General features: G+C 42.7%; 1 pseudogene; it reads left to right on the forward strand.

Annotated features, from left to right (window-relative positions):
- Positions 1-3,781: 3,781 nt before the first annotated feature.
- LOC127485151 (protein APCDD1 pseudogene) overlaps positions 3,782-13,758 on the forward strand; it is a 98,595-nt pseudogene continuing 88,618 nt past the window's right edge.

Here is a 13,758-nt window from a genome sequence, read left to right on the forward strand (position 1 = left end):
CTAATCACTGATCAGCCATAGGACTGAGGTGATCCATAAGAGAGAAATGATGGTTGGACGTGTTCTCCCTCATTTTAGACCTGGTACATCGTAATTGCTGAGCAAACCTGATGATGATCCAACTTTGTGGAACCATGGTTCTAAATTGTTTTGGTAAAGCAAGTGGTAATTCATTTCCTGAATTCCTTCAGAGTGGATATTAGTAACACTTTTCTTACAGATGTTAATTATTTGAAAGGCAGAGATACAGAGAGAGAAGGAAAGAGACTTTCCATCCTCTAGTTCACCCCTAGATGGCTGCAATGGCTGGGGTTTGGCCAGGCTGAAGTTCAGAGCCAGGAGCTTCATCCTGGTCTGCCATGTGGGTGCAGGGGCCCAAGTACCTGAGCTGTCTTCTGCTGCTTTTCCCAGGCCATTCACAGGAAACTGGATCAGAAGTGCAGCAGCCATGACTCAAACCATATGTGATGCAGACCCTACCATGTGGAGGCTTTACTTTTTATGCGAAAGCACCATCAGCTATTAATAACTTTTGTACAAGAAATACAAATAAAATGAGCATGAAGAGAAAATAATCACTCAGTTTGGGCCATCTAGGAAGCCAGAAAATAGTTTGATTAGGACAGTGTAACAAAGAGTTATTAAGTTATGATAGAAGAGTAACTCTCTTGTATAGAGAATTCCAATAGGTGTCCTAGGGCTCGGGAAGAGCACCTAAGGAAGTAAACATTTGTAGGGGTCCCACTCCCCAAGGATGGGCTTCAGAACTCACAGGTTGCTGTTGATCCTAGCAGACAGTGGACAAGTGTTTGTATGACTGAGTGCAGATTTGGTGCACTCTCACTGGGCTGAAGACAGCCATCTGAGGTCTGTCTCCCTCTCTCCTCAACTCTGTCTCCCTGCACACACCTCATGTGTGTTTTCCTTTGGTTTTTCTAAAAGATGTATTTGTTTGTTTGAAAGAGTTACATGGAGGGAGGAGAGACAGAAAGAGACAGAAAGAGAGAGAGAGGGAGAGAGAGAAATAGAGAGAAAGGGTGAGAGGGTGAGAGAGAGGAAGGTTGAGAGAGGGAGAGAGAGGGAGAGAGAGAGGGAGAGGAAGATGAAGAGAGAGAGAGAGAGAGAGTCTTCCAGGCACTGGTTCACTCCCCAGTTGGCTGCCATGGCCGGAGCTACACCAATGCAAAGCAAAGACCATGAGCCAGGATCCTGGTGATTTTTCTGGGTCTCCCACGTTGTTTGTTGCAGAAGCCCCAAAACTTGGGTCTTCTTCCACTGCTCTCTCAAGCTATAGCAGAGGGCTGGATCAGAATTGGAGCAGCCAGGACTTGAACCAGCATGCATATGGGATGCTGGTACTGCAGGCAGTGGCACTTTACCGGCTATGCCACAGCACCAGCCCCTTTCCTATGGGTTTTGATTTAGTCGTGTGTTTTGAGAAGTATTTTTTTTTTAAGAAACACGAATGGATTTAAGTATTTCAAACTCTCTCTGAGGTTGATATTATTATTACGACCATGTATGTCACAGGTAATGGAAGATAAGTCTAAGGTGGCAAAGAGAAATCTCTGGTGACTGCTCTTCAGGCTTGGACTGTGGGACTTTGGACAAGCGAGGGAAAGCCCCTGTGTGCTTTATTTCCTCACTTGTGCAGGATGGTGGACAAAAGAGACAATGTGTAGTTGTGGTGGTTCCTGGGTGTGGCTCAGACTGGGGCTGTCACGGTGTGCTAGAAATGTGGAGAGAGTGATAGAGAGGAGGCCAGGTGATGCTGGGAGGGTGTGTAGGGATCAAGGATGACTTGGGGAGTCAACAGTACAGGGTTGAACTCTGGGAATTAGCAGAGTCCAGGGCTCAGTGGGGGAAGCTCTATGTCAGAGGAGGGGTGGCCCTGGCCTCTTTCTCCACCCCTAACTCATACTTGCCTGCATTTCCCATCTCATCACTCAGCCTGGCCAGAGTGGGCACTAGGGAGAGCATGGCATGGGGGTAGATCCAGTTCATGCTCTCACAAGTGGGTTTGCTGGGTTCACCCTCTGTCTCAGGTGGGGCCTGGGGCAAAGCCTGGTCACAAGGCCTGGCAAGCAGACTCCTTCAGAGTGGCTTTGCTTTGGAGGTGACCCAGAGGTTCTCAGTAATGACTTCCATAGGTTCAACTCAGACACCTGATCCTGTGAGTGGGGCTGACTCAGGCAGATATAGGGGGAGTTTGCAGGATGCAATAATCATCTGTGGATGAATAGTATTTTCTTGAGTATCTTGGTTCTTTGTGACCTGATTAGAAAATGTCATCACCTGTGTCCTCCTGGGGGAATGTTGTCCACATGTATGTGGGACACTACCCACTGTCTCTATGTTTTATAATGTCTGTATAGTACACTTGTTTTTATTTTTAACTTTTATTTAATGAATATTAATTTCCAAAGTACAGCTTATGGATTACAATGGCTTCCCCCCATAACGTCCCTCCCACCCGCAACCCTCCCCTCTCCCACTCCCTCTCCCCTTCCATTCACATCAAGATTCATTTTTGATTCTCTTTATATACAGAAGATCAGTTTAGCATACATTAAGTAAAGATTTCAACAATTTGCTCCCACACAGAAACATAAAGTGAAAAATAATAGATGATTTTTTGAATGATGATGAAATCAGATCAGACCTATTGTCATGTTTAATCCCAGTGAGAGTCAAGTTGGGAATTGATAATTTCTTCTTCTTTTTTTTTTTTACAGAAGATCAGTTTAGTATACATTAAGTAAAGCTTTCAACAGTTTGCACCCCCATAGAAACACAAAGTGAAATATACTGTTTGAGTACTCGTTATAGCATTAAGTCTCAATGTACAGCACATTAAGGACAGAGATCCTACATGAGGAGCGAGTGCACAGTGACTCCTGTTGTTGACTTTACAAATTGACACTCCTGTTTATGGCATCAGTAATCTCCCCATGCTCCAGTCATGAGTTTCCAAGGCTATGGAAACCCCTTGAGTTCTCTGACTCTTATCTTGTTTAGACAAGGTCATAGTCAAAGTGGAGGTTCTCTCCTCCCTTCAGAGAAAGGTACCTCCTTCTTTGAAGACCTGTTCTTTCCACTGGGATCTCACTCACAGAGATCTTTCATTTAGGTTTTTTTTTTTTTTTTTTTGCCAGAGTGTCTTGGCTTTCCATGCCTGAAATGCTCTCATGGGCTTTTCAGCCAGATCGGAATGCCTTTAGGGCTGATTCTGAGGCCAGAGTGCTGTTTAGGACATCCGTCATTCTATGAGTCTGCTGAGTATCTCGCTTCCCATGTTGGATCGCTCTCCCTTTTATTTATTCTATCGGTTAGTATTAGGAGGTACTAGACTTGTTTATGTGATCCCTTTGACTCTTAGTCCTTTCATTATGATCAATTGTGAACTGAAATTGATCACTTGGACTGGTGAGATGGCATTGGCACATGCCACCTTGATGGGATTGAATTGGAGTCCCCTGGTATGTTTCTAACTCTACCATTTGGGGCAAGTCAGCTTGAGCATGTCCCAAATTGTACATCTCTTCCCTCTCTTATTCCCACTCTTATGTTTAACAGGGATCACATTTCAGTTAATTTTCAACACTTAAGAATAACTGTGTATTAATTACAGAATTAAACCAGTCATATTAAGTAGAGCAGACAAAAAACTACTAAGAGGGATAATGTATTAAGTTGTTCATTAACAGTCAGGGCTATGCTGATCAAGTCACCATTTCTCATAGTGTCCATTTCACTTCAACAGGTTTCCTTTTTGGTGTTCAGTCAGTTGTCACCAATCAGGGAGAACATATGGTATGTGTCCCTTTGGGACTGGCTTATTTCACTCAGCATGATGTGTTCCAGTTTCCTCCATTTTGTTGCAAATGACTGGATTTCATTGTTTCTTACTGCGGTATAGTATTCTAAAGAGTACATATCCCATAATTTCTTTATCCAGTCTACCGTTGATGGGCATTTTGGTTGGAGGCAAGATAGCGGAATAGTGAGGGCGCGCAACGATAGTCCGGGTAAATTTAGTTTAATAAAAGCGGAGTTACAGTAGCCTCAGACAAAGGATCAGGAAAAAATTGCAGAGGAAACTCTTTCGGAGCTATTCGCTGTGACCCAAAGGACCTACTGGGAGAGCAGGGTCGTCCACCACGCGGAAGCTGAACTGCGGGAGCCGCAGAGTCTGAGTGCCAGTGTGGGAAGGGGAGTCTATGTGACAAAGACACCAGCGGGGAGAGGAGGGATGCTAAGGGCTCTGAGTCCACACATTGGCGCTGGAAGCGAAGCCTTGCAGTATTACTTACCTCCTGAACAAAAAATAAAATAAAATAAAATAAAATAAAATAAAATAAATAAATGAATAAATAAATAAAGAGAGATTTACCACGCATAACCTGAGGGTGTCACCTTTAAACACCCTTAACCAGGAAGAACCAAGCAGAGCTCTCAGGCCACACCCATCTCAAGCCTCCAAGGCTCCTCCAACAGCAGGCAGTCCACTTAACACGGACATAGTATAATAATAATAAAAAAAACCTCACAGTGAGGGAAACAGAATTAACCATGCCAAGCAATAAACACAGAAATCGACGGAACAAGATCAATGATGACATTATGATGCTTCCAAAAAACAAAACACCCCAAGCCAAGATTATGAAGATGATGAGATAGAAGAAATGCAAGATATGGATTTCAAAAAATTTATGATAAGAACATTTAGAAGTTTTCAAAAGCAAATCCTTGAACTACAGAAATCCTTATTGGACAGGATTGAAAATCTCTCTCGTGAAAATGAAATTTTAAGGAAGAATCAAAATGAAACGCAGAAACTAGTAGAGCAGGAAAGTGTGATAGTGAAGAGAAATCAAAATGAAATGAAGAGCTCAATAGATCAAATGACAAACACATTAGAGAGCCTTAAAAACAGAATGGGTGAAGCAGAAGAGAGAATATCGGACTTAGAAGACAGAGAACGGGAAAGGATACAGTCAAACCAAAGAAAAGAAGAGGAAATTAGAAATCTAAAAAATATTGTTGGGAATCTACAGGATACTATTAAAAAAACCAACATTCGGGTTCTAGGAGTTCCTGAAGGCATGGAGAGAGAGAAAGGATTAGAAGGCCTTTTTAGTGAGATACTAGCAGAGAACTTTCCGGGATTGGAGAAGGACAGAGACATCCTAGTACAGGAAGCTCATAGAACCCCCAGTAAACATGACCAAAAGGGATCCTCACCACAACACGTTGTAATTAAACTCACCACAGTGAAACATAAAGCAAAGATCCTAAAATGTGCAAGAGAGAAATGTCAGATTACTCTCAGAGGATCTCCAATCAGACTCACAGCAGACTTCTCATCAGAAACACTACAGGCTAGGAGGGAATGGCGAGACATAGCACAGGTGCTAAGAGAGAAAAATTGCCAGCCCAGAATATTATATCCTGCCAAGCTCTCACTTGTGAATGAAGGTGAAATAAAGACCTTTCATAGCAAACAGAAATTGAAAGACTTTGTGGCCACTCGTCCGGCCCTGCAAAAGATACTTAGAGATGTGCTACACTCAGAAACACAGAAACACGGCCATCAATATGAAAGAAGGGAAAGGAAGAACACCTACCAGTAAAAGAGCATGGGAAGCTGAAAGCATATACTCGAAAATATCTCTGGGAAAATGGCAGGGCAAAGTCACTATGTATCAATAGTCACATTAAACGTGAATGGCCTGAACTGTCCAGTTAAAAGACACAGACTGGCTGATTGGCTTAAGGAACACAACCCAACTATTTGTTGCCTACAAGAAACACATCTCTCTAACAAAGATGCATGCAGACTGAAAGTGAAAGGTTGGAAAAAGATATTCGATGCCACCAGAAACCAAAAAAAAGCAGGTGTAGCCATATTAATATCAGACAAAATAAACTTTAATACAAAAACTGTTAAGAGAGACAAAGAGGGGCACTATATAATGATTAAGGGTTCAATTCAACAGGAAGATGTAACTATTATAAATGTATATGCACCTAATTACAGGGCACCGGTCTATTTAAAAGATATGTTAAGGGACTTAAAGGGAGACTTAGATTCCAATACAACAGAAAGGTACCAAATAAATGAGCTTTCAGCGCATCTCAAGGACCTAGAAAATTTGCAGCAAACCAGACCCAAACCTAGTAGGAGAAGAGAAATAATTAAAATCAGAGAAGAAATTAACAGGATTGAATCCAAAAAAACATTACAAAAAATCAGCCAAGCGAAGAGCTGGTTTTCTGAAAAAATAAACAAAATTGACACCCCATTGGCCCAACTAACTAAAAAAAGAAGTGAAAAGACCCAAATCAATAAAATCAGAGATGTATAGTACACTTGTGCAGTGCACTGTGATGTGTCCCAAGAGGTGCATAGTGATGGATTTAGTGATAGCAGTGGTCAAGTGATGCCAGTGACGGTAATACAGTGACCCAGAGATACACCAAGAGATACAGTCATATCTGGTGATATGTCAATATACAGTGACATACAATAGTGACATACAGAGACAGGTAGAGTGGTATAGAGTGTCAGAGCAATATTTAGTGACAGATGGTGATGTACAGTGACAAATATAGGTGTATAGTGATATATAGTGAGAGATACAGTAATACATAGGGCAGATATGGTGATGCATAGTGGCAGATATAGTGATGTGTAGTGATATAGTGATACATAAGGACAGATACGGTGATACACAGTGACAGTGATACATAGAGACAGAGTGTTATATAGTGAAATCAAATGTATGGTGGCAGATATGGTGATAAACAGATATGGCCAATATAGCCCTATACTGACATATTGTGATAGTGATATACAGTAGTTGGTGGAGTACAGTGTGGAAGATGTTGATACAGTAGTGTGGTGCCACAGTGATATTTTAGAGTGACATAGTAAAAGACACAGATATCGGTGTATCCACGGGTGACATGTGAGTGTTGGTGTGTGGTGTTTTGTGCACAACATTCCTTGTTGCTCTGTTCTTGCACGTTTTGGCACAGAGTTGTCTTACACCTGAGAGTATCCATCAGGAATAAGGATTGGCTGTCTTTGGGGATGACTAATTCTCTAAGGTCTCAGGATTCATGAATATGCACACCACTTGCTGCATTGTGAAGTCTCCTCAGGGCTGGTGTTTGGGACAGTAGTTGCACTGCCACTTGGGACACCCACGTCCTGTATCATAGTGCCTGGATTTGATTCCTGACTCTGCTTTTGATTCCAGCTTCCAGCTACTGTGACTGCTGGGAGGCTGCAGGTCATGGCGCAACTGCAAGGGTCCCTGACACCCTTGTGGAAGACCTGGATTCAGTTCCTGGGTCCTGGAATCACTCTGCCCCATCTCTTCCTGAGGTGAGCTTTTAGGGAGTGAACCAGCTGAAGAGAAATCTCTCTCACTCTTGTCACTCTGCCTTTAAAACAAATAATTTAAATTTTGAATTTATTTTAGTTTCATTGTTGACATTTCTAAAGTATAGGCAAAAGGGAATCTCATATTTAAAAATAGTGCAAAGCTGGGGCTGGCTTTGTGGCACAGCAGGGAAAGCCACCACCTGCAATGTCAGAATCCCATATGGGGGTTGGTTTATGCCCTCCCAGCCGCTCCACTTCCAATCCAGCTCCCTGCTTATGGCCTGGGAAAAGCAGTGGAAGATGGCCCAAGTGCTAGGGCCTCTGCCACCCACATCAGGGACATGGATGAACTCCTGGATCCCGATTTCAACCTAGCACAGTCCTGGCCATTGTTGCCATCTAGGGAGTGAACCAGTGGGTTTAAGATAGATCTCTCTCTCCCCTCTCACTCCATACCCCTTAACTGTGGGAATTCTCTCTCACCCTGTCTCTGTCTGTTTCCTCTCTCTCTCTCTGTCATCACCCTGGTTTAAAACAAATAACATAAATAGAAAACTTAAAATCCATTCTTTATGTACATTTACAAAGCATAGGCAAAATGGATAATCATATTTAAAGTATGTGCATAGTGGCCATGGGGCCCTGTGGACTGTGGAGGTGACACCTCCAGGGCAGAGCACTGAGAACTTTGGTGGGTGACACAGGGAACTTGCCCTGGACCTGTGATGTGGAGGTCACTGAAAATGTGTCAGCGTCCCAGGGGTGGGAAGTTGAACAACCCTGGATGAGTCATTCAAGCCCGTTGTGTCCCAGAAGTTCTTTGCCTCTGGGTACATCATGCGATGTCTCTGGGATGGGCTTGGAGGGGATGACCTTCTGTGGGACCGGAGCCTGGAAGCAGTGCATCTCCCTGCATTTCTTGTTCTCTTTCTTCCTAGAAACATTTACAACTGTGGAGTATGGAGCTCTTGGAATGAAAGAGAATGTGTTGATAGTGTTAGCCTAACCCGTGGCGTGGGGCCTGTTGCATGGCTGAGTGACAGGGGGAAAGTCTCTGTGAGGCTGTGATGTGTGTGAGCTGCCCCCTTTCTTACCATCGTCCTTGGTGTAAGGATCAAGTTAATGTCACAGTTCCCCACGTGCATTCCATTGTCTCAAGGAGTCAGCAAGTTGTCTAGAAAAACACTTTTTCCCCCTATAATCCCATGTCTTCAGTGGAGTATAAATCTTTTCCAGGAATAGGTGGTGTGGAGGGATCTGCATGCATCTCAGTTTTTGCTGTGGTTTATAGCAAATGCTGTATGATGTCTGTTTCCTTTCCATTTAAGTGGCTCCTGTTAACGTCAGTAATTAGAGAATTTTTTTTTGTTGAAGTGTCCCATGAGTTGTTTGCTAAAGGGTGAGGTACAATAAAACTGTGTGACTTTTGAGATGAAAAATTTCAGTGTCACTTGTCAGTTATTTAAGAAAATTATAAGGTATTCAGCCATAACTCATGTCAACAGCTTCAGGTGGTCACTGACATCATTACATGAGAGTGCTAATTGTTAAATTAACAACAGGAAACACTGTACACTAACTCTCATGCAGGTCTGCTGTCCTCAATGAGTTGAATTATGAGAGTTAACTGTAAAACTACTTCTTCAATAGTTTGTGTCTGTGTGTTTGTGTGTGTACATGCAAATTGTTGAAATCTTTTACTTAGCAGAGTATTGGTCTTCTGTGTACAAAGTTAATTGAAAATGAATCTTAATGGGGAATGGGATTGGGAAGTGGAGTGGGAGGAACGGGAAACGTGGGAGTGTTGGTGGTAGGATTGGAATTAGGTGGTAAGAATAACTATGTTCCTAAAGTTGTATATTTGAAACTTGTATTCCTTTAAAAAAAGTAAATAAAGTTTTTTAAGGAAGTATTCAGCCATGCAGGAGCCAGAAAAAAATATACACAGAGTAATCTTGAGGTGCTCCCATACTTGCTCTGGGATCTGATTAGTCATGAGAGTGTATTCTGTGTAGATTGACTTATTATATTTTCAACTGGGCTGTGTCCAGTTAGTAGCTCAGATCAGAGCTTAATCCAGATCTCCCACATGGGTGTCAGGCACCTAACTACCTGACCATCCCTCACACTCTCCTATGACCCACACTAACTTTTTTTTTGATTAAGTTTATTGATTTATTTGAAAGAGTTGCAGGGTGGTGGAAAGAGAGGGGGAGAGACAGAGAGTTCTTCCATCAGCTGGTTTTGAGAGTTAGATTGAATCTCTTGGTTCAGAACTGATGAAACCATAGTGGGCCATTAATGTCCTGTGATAATTTGGCCATCAACCAATATTCCAGGGCAGGAGGCAGGAGCATGTCCCTGACATTGGCATGTGAGCCTATTTGTTCAGTGGTAACCCTCCATGGTTGGAATGATTAGAGGGGAAAAACTGCACTTTATATAATGTGAATGGGTACTAGTTGGAGTTTTTGAAGCTTTTGCCTTGCTTTAATTTGATATGAGTGACAGAGAGAGAGATGGTGGCACAGAGCTCCCATCTACTGCTTCATCCCCGAGTGACACCTAAATGCATGCTGTGGACAGGGAACACAAGTGAGGGCCTGGGAAAAGTGAAAAATTCTGTTTGAGTACTAGTTATAGCATGAAATCACAATTTACATCACATTAGGGACAGAGATCCTACATGTGGAGTAAGTGCACAGTGACTCCTGTTGTTGACTTAGCAAATTGACACGCTTGTTTATGGCATCAGTAATCACCCTAGGCTCTTTGTCGCTCCCCCACTTTCACGGAGGAAGAACACCAGACACTGTTTTCTTTCCCCTGTCCTTCCCGGATTTGCTGCCACTCCCCTGCCTCTGCGGAGGAGCGGCATCCCCACCGCTCACCCGCTTTCGTGGAGGAGCGGCAACAATGAGCTCTCCGACCAACTCTCAGGGGGCCGCGCATGTTGTCTCTCTCCCCCTTTTATAGTCCTCTCCCACCAATCCATGCTCCGCTGCCCACGTACTGATCACGCCACTTTCCTCCAATTAGAGGTTGTGTCAGGAATCAGCTAATTGACAAAGCAGCTGTGTAAGATTTGTTTGCTCCCTCTCAGTGCCATATGGTGGGAGATCAGATGCATAGAGTTAGTTTCAGTCCACAGTCTCAGTACTTACTTGTCTCCCGGGCGCCCCGCCATGTTGTGGGAGATGGACCCTGCTCCCCACAGCTCTTGTCATGAGTTGCCATAGCTATGGAATCCTTTTGAGTTCACCGACTCTTATCATATTTAGACAAGGTCATAGTCAAAGTGGAAGTTCTCTCCTTTCTTCAGAGGAAGGTACCTCCATCTTTGATGACCCGTTCTTTCTACTGGGATCTCACTTGCAGAGATCTTTCATTTAGGTCCTTTTTTTGCCAGAGTGTCTTGGCTTTCCATGCCTGAAATACTCTCATGGGCTTTTCAGCTGGATCCAAATGCCTTAAGGGCTGATTCTGGGGCCAGAGAGCTGTTTAGGACATCATCATTCTATGAGTCTGCATTGTATCCCGCTTCCCATGTTGGTTCATTCTTTCCTTTTTGTTCTATTGGTTAGTATTTTCAGACACTAGTCTTGTTTATGTGATCCCTTTGGTTCTTAGTCCTATCATTCTGATCAACTGTGAACAGAAATTGATCAAATGGACTAGTGGGATGGCATTGGTACATGCAACCTTGATGGGGTTGAATTGGAACCCCTTGGTATGTTTCTAACTCTACCGTTTGGGGCAAGTCAGCTTGAGTATGTCCCAAATTGTACATCTCTTCCCTCTCTTATTCCCACTGTTATATTTAACAGGGATCACTTTTCAGTTAAGTTTCAACACTTAAGAATAACTGTGTAATGACTACAGAATTAAAACAATAGTATAAGGTAGAACAGACAAAAAAAATACTAAGAGGGATAATGTATTAAGTTGTTCATCAACAGTCAGGGAAAGGGCTGATCAAGTCACTGTTTCTCATTGTGTCCATTTCACCTTAACAGGTTTCCTTTTTGGTGCTCGGTTAGTTGTCACCAATCAGGGAGAACATAAGATATCTGTCCCTTTGGGACTGGCTTATTTCACTCAGCATAGTGTTTTCCAGATTCCTCCATTTTGTTACAAGTGACCGGATTTCACTGTTTTTGACTGCTGTATAGTATTCTATAGAGTACATGTCCCATAATTTCTTTATCCAGTCTACCGTTGATGGGCATTTAGGTTGATTCCAGGTCATAGCTATTGTGAATTGAGCTGCAATAAACATTAAGGTGCAGACCGCTTTTTTCTTTGAAAATTTAATTTCCTTTGGGTAAATTCCAAGGAGTGGGATGGCTGGGATGAATGGTAGGGTTATATTCAGGTTTCTGAGGAATCTCCAGACTGACTTCCATAGTGGCATAATCAGTTTGCACTCTCAGCAACAGTGGGTTAGTGCCCCTTTTTCCCCACATCCTCACCAGCATCTCTTGGTGGTGGATTTCTGAATGTGAGCCATTCTAACCGGGGTGAGGTGAAACCTCATTGTGGTTTTGATTTGCATTTCCCTGATGGCTAGTGATCCTGAACATTTTTTCATGTGCCTGTTGGCCATTTGGATTTCCTCCTTTGAAAAATGTCTATTGAGGTCTTTGGCCCATCTCTTAAGTGGGTTGCTTGTTTTGTTGTTGTGGAGTTTCTTGATCTCTTTGTAGATTCTGGTTATCAACCCTTTATCTGTTGCATAGTTTGCAAATATTTTTTCCCATTCTGTCGGTTGCCTCTTCACTCTCCTGACTGTTTCTTTTGCAGTACAGAAACTTCTCAACTTGATGCAATCCCACATGTTAATTTTGGCTTTGACTGCCTGTGCCTCCAGGGTCTTTTCCAGGAAGTCTTTGCCTTGCCAATATCTTGCAGGGTTTCTCCAATGTTCTCTAATAATTTGATGGTGTCAGGTTGTCGATTTAGGACTTTAATCCATGTTGAGTGGATTTTTGTGTATGGTGTAAGGTAGGGGTCTTTCTTCATGCTTCTGCACGTGGAAATCCAGTTCTCCCAGCACCATTTATTGAATAGACTGTCCTTTCTCCAGGAAATGGTTTTAGATCCTTGATCAAATATAAGTTGGCTGTAGATGTTTGGGTTGATTTCTGGTGTTTCTATTCTGTTCCATTGGTCTATCCATCTGTTTCTGTACCAGTACCATGATGTTTTGATTACAACTGCCCTGTAGTATGTCCTGAAATCTGGTATTGTGATGCCTCCGGCTTTGTTTTTGTTGTACACGATTGCTTTAGCTATTCGAGGTCTCTTGTGCCTCCATATGAATTTCAGTATCATTTTTTCCAGATCTGAGAAGAATGTCTTTGGTATCTTGATTGGGATTGCATTGAATCTATAAATTGCTTTTGGGAGAATGGACATTTTAATGATGTTGATTATTCCAGTCCATGGCTATGGAAGATTTTTCCATTTTTTGGTACCCTCTTCTATTTCTTTCTTTAAGATTTTGTAATTCTCATCGTAGAGATCTTTAACGTCCTTGGTTAAGTTTATTCCAAGGTATTGGATTGTTTCTGTAGCTATTGTGAATGGGATTCATCTCAGAATTTCTTTCTCAACTGTGGCATTGCCCGTGTATACAAAGGCTGTTGATTTTTGTGCATTGATTTTATATCCTGCTACTTTGCAAAACTCTTGTATGAGTTCCAATAGTCTCTTAGTAGAGTTCTTTGGATCCTCTAAGTAAAGAATCATATCATCTTCAAAGAGGGATAGTTTGACTTCTTCCTTCCCAATTTGTATCCCTTTAATTTCTTTTTCTTGCCTGATGGCTCTGTCTAAAACATCTAGAACTATGTTGAATAGCAGTGGTGAGAGTGGGCATCCCTGTCTGGTACCAGATCTCAGTGGCATGGACCAACTTATTTTAAAAAATGAAACCTGTGATTTTCAGTTTCTGCCTACATTGATAGAATGTTATACAAGAAAAGCATCTTGTTAATTTTTGTGGCAACAAATTTGCTGTGTTTCCAGTGCACATTGTTATTGGCAAAGCTGATGATCAAAAAATAGTAAGAATCACTAGAAGGACATTCAGCCTAGTGATTAAGATGCTCATTAAGAGACCCACACATCGGGACCGGTGCTGTGGTGCAGCAGGTTAAAGCCCTGGCCTGATGGGCCAGCATCCCATATGGGTACCGGTTCTAGTCCAGGCTGCTCCTCTTTTGATCCAGTTCTCTGCTATGGCCTGGGATAGCAGTAGAAGATGGCCCAAGTTCGTGGGCCCCTGCACCCACATAGGAGACCCAGAAGAAGCTCCTGGCCCCTGGCTTTGGATTGGCACAGCTCTGGCCATGGCAGCCATC

This window comes from Oryctolagus cuniculus, chromosome 21, assembly GCF_964237555.1.
Source record: "Oryctolagus cuniculus chromosome 21, mOryCun1.1, whole genome shotgun sequence".
Taxonomy (NCBI): domain Eukaryota; kingdom Metazoa; phylum Chordata; class Mammalia; order Lagomorpha; family Leporidae; genus Oryctolagus; species Oryctolagus cuniculus.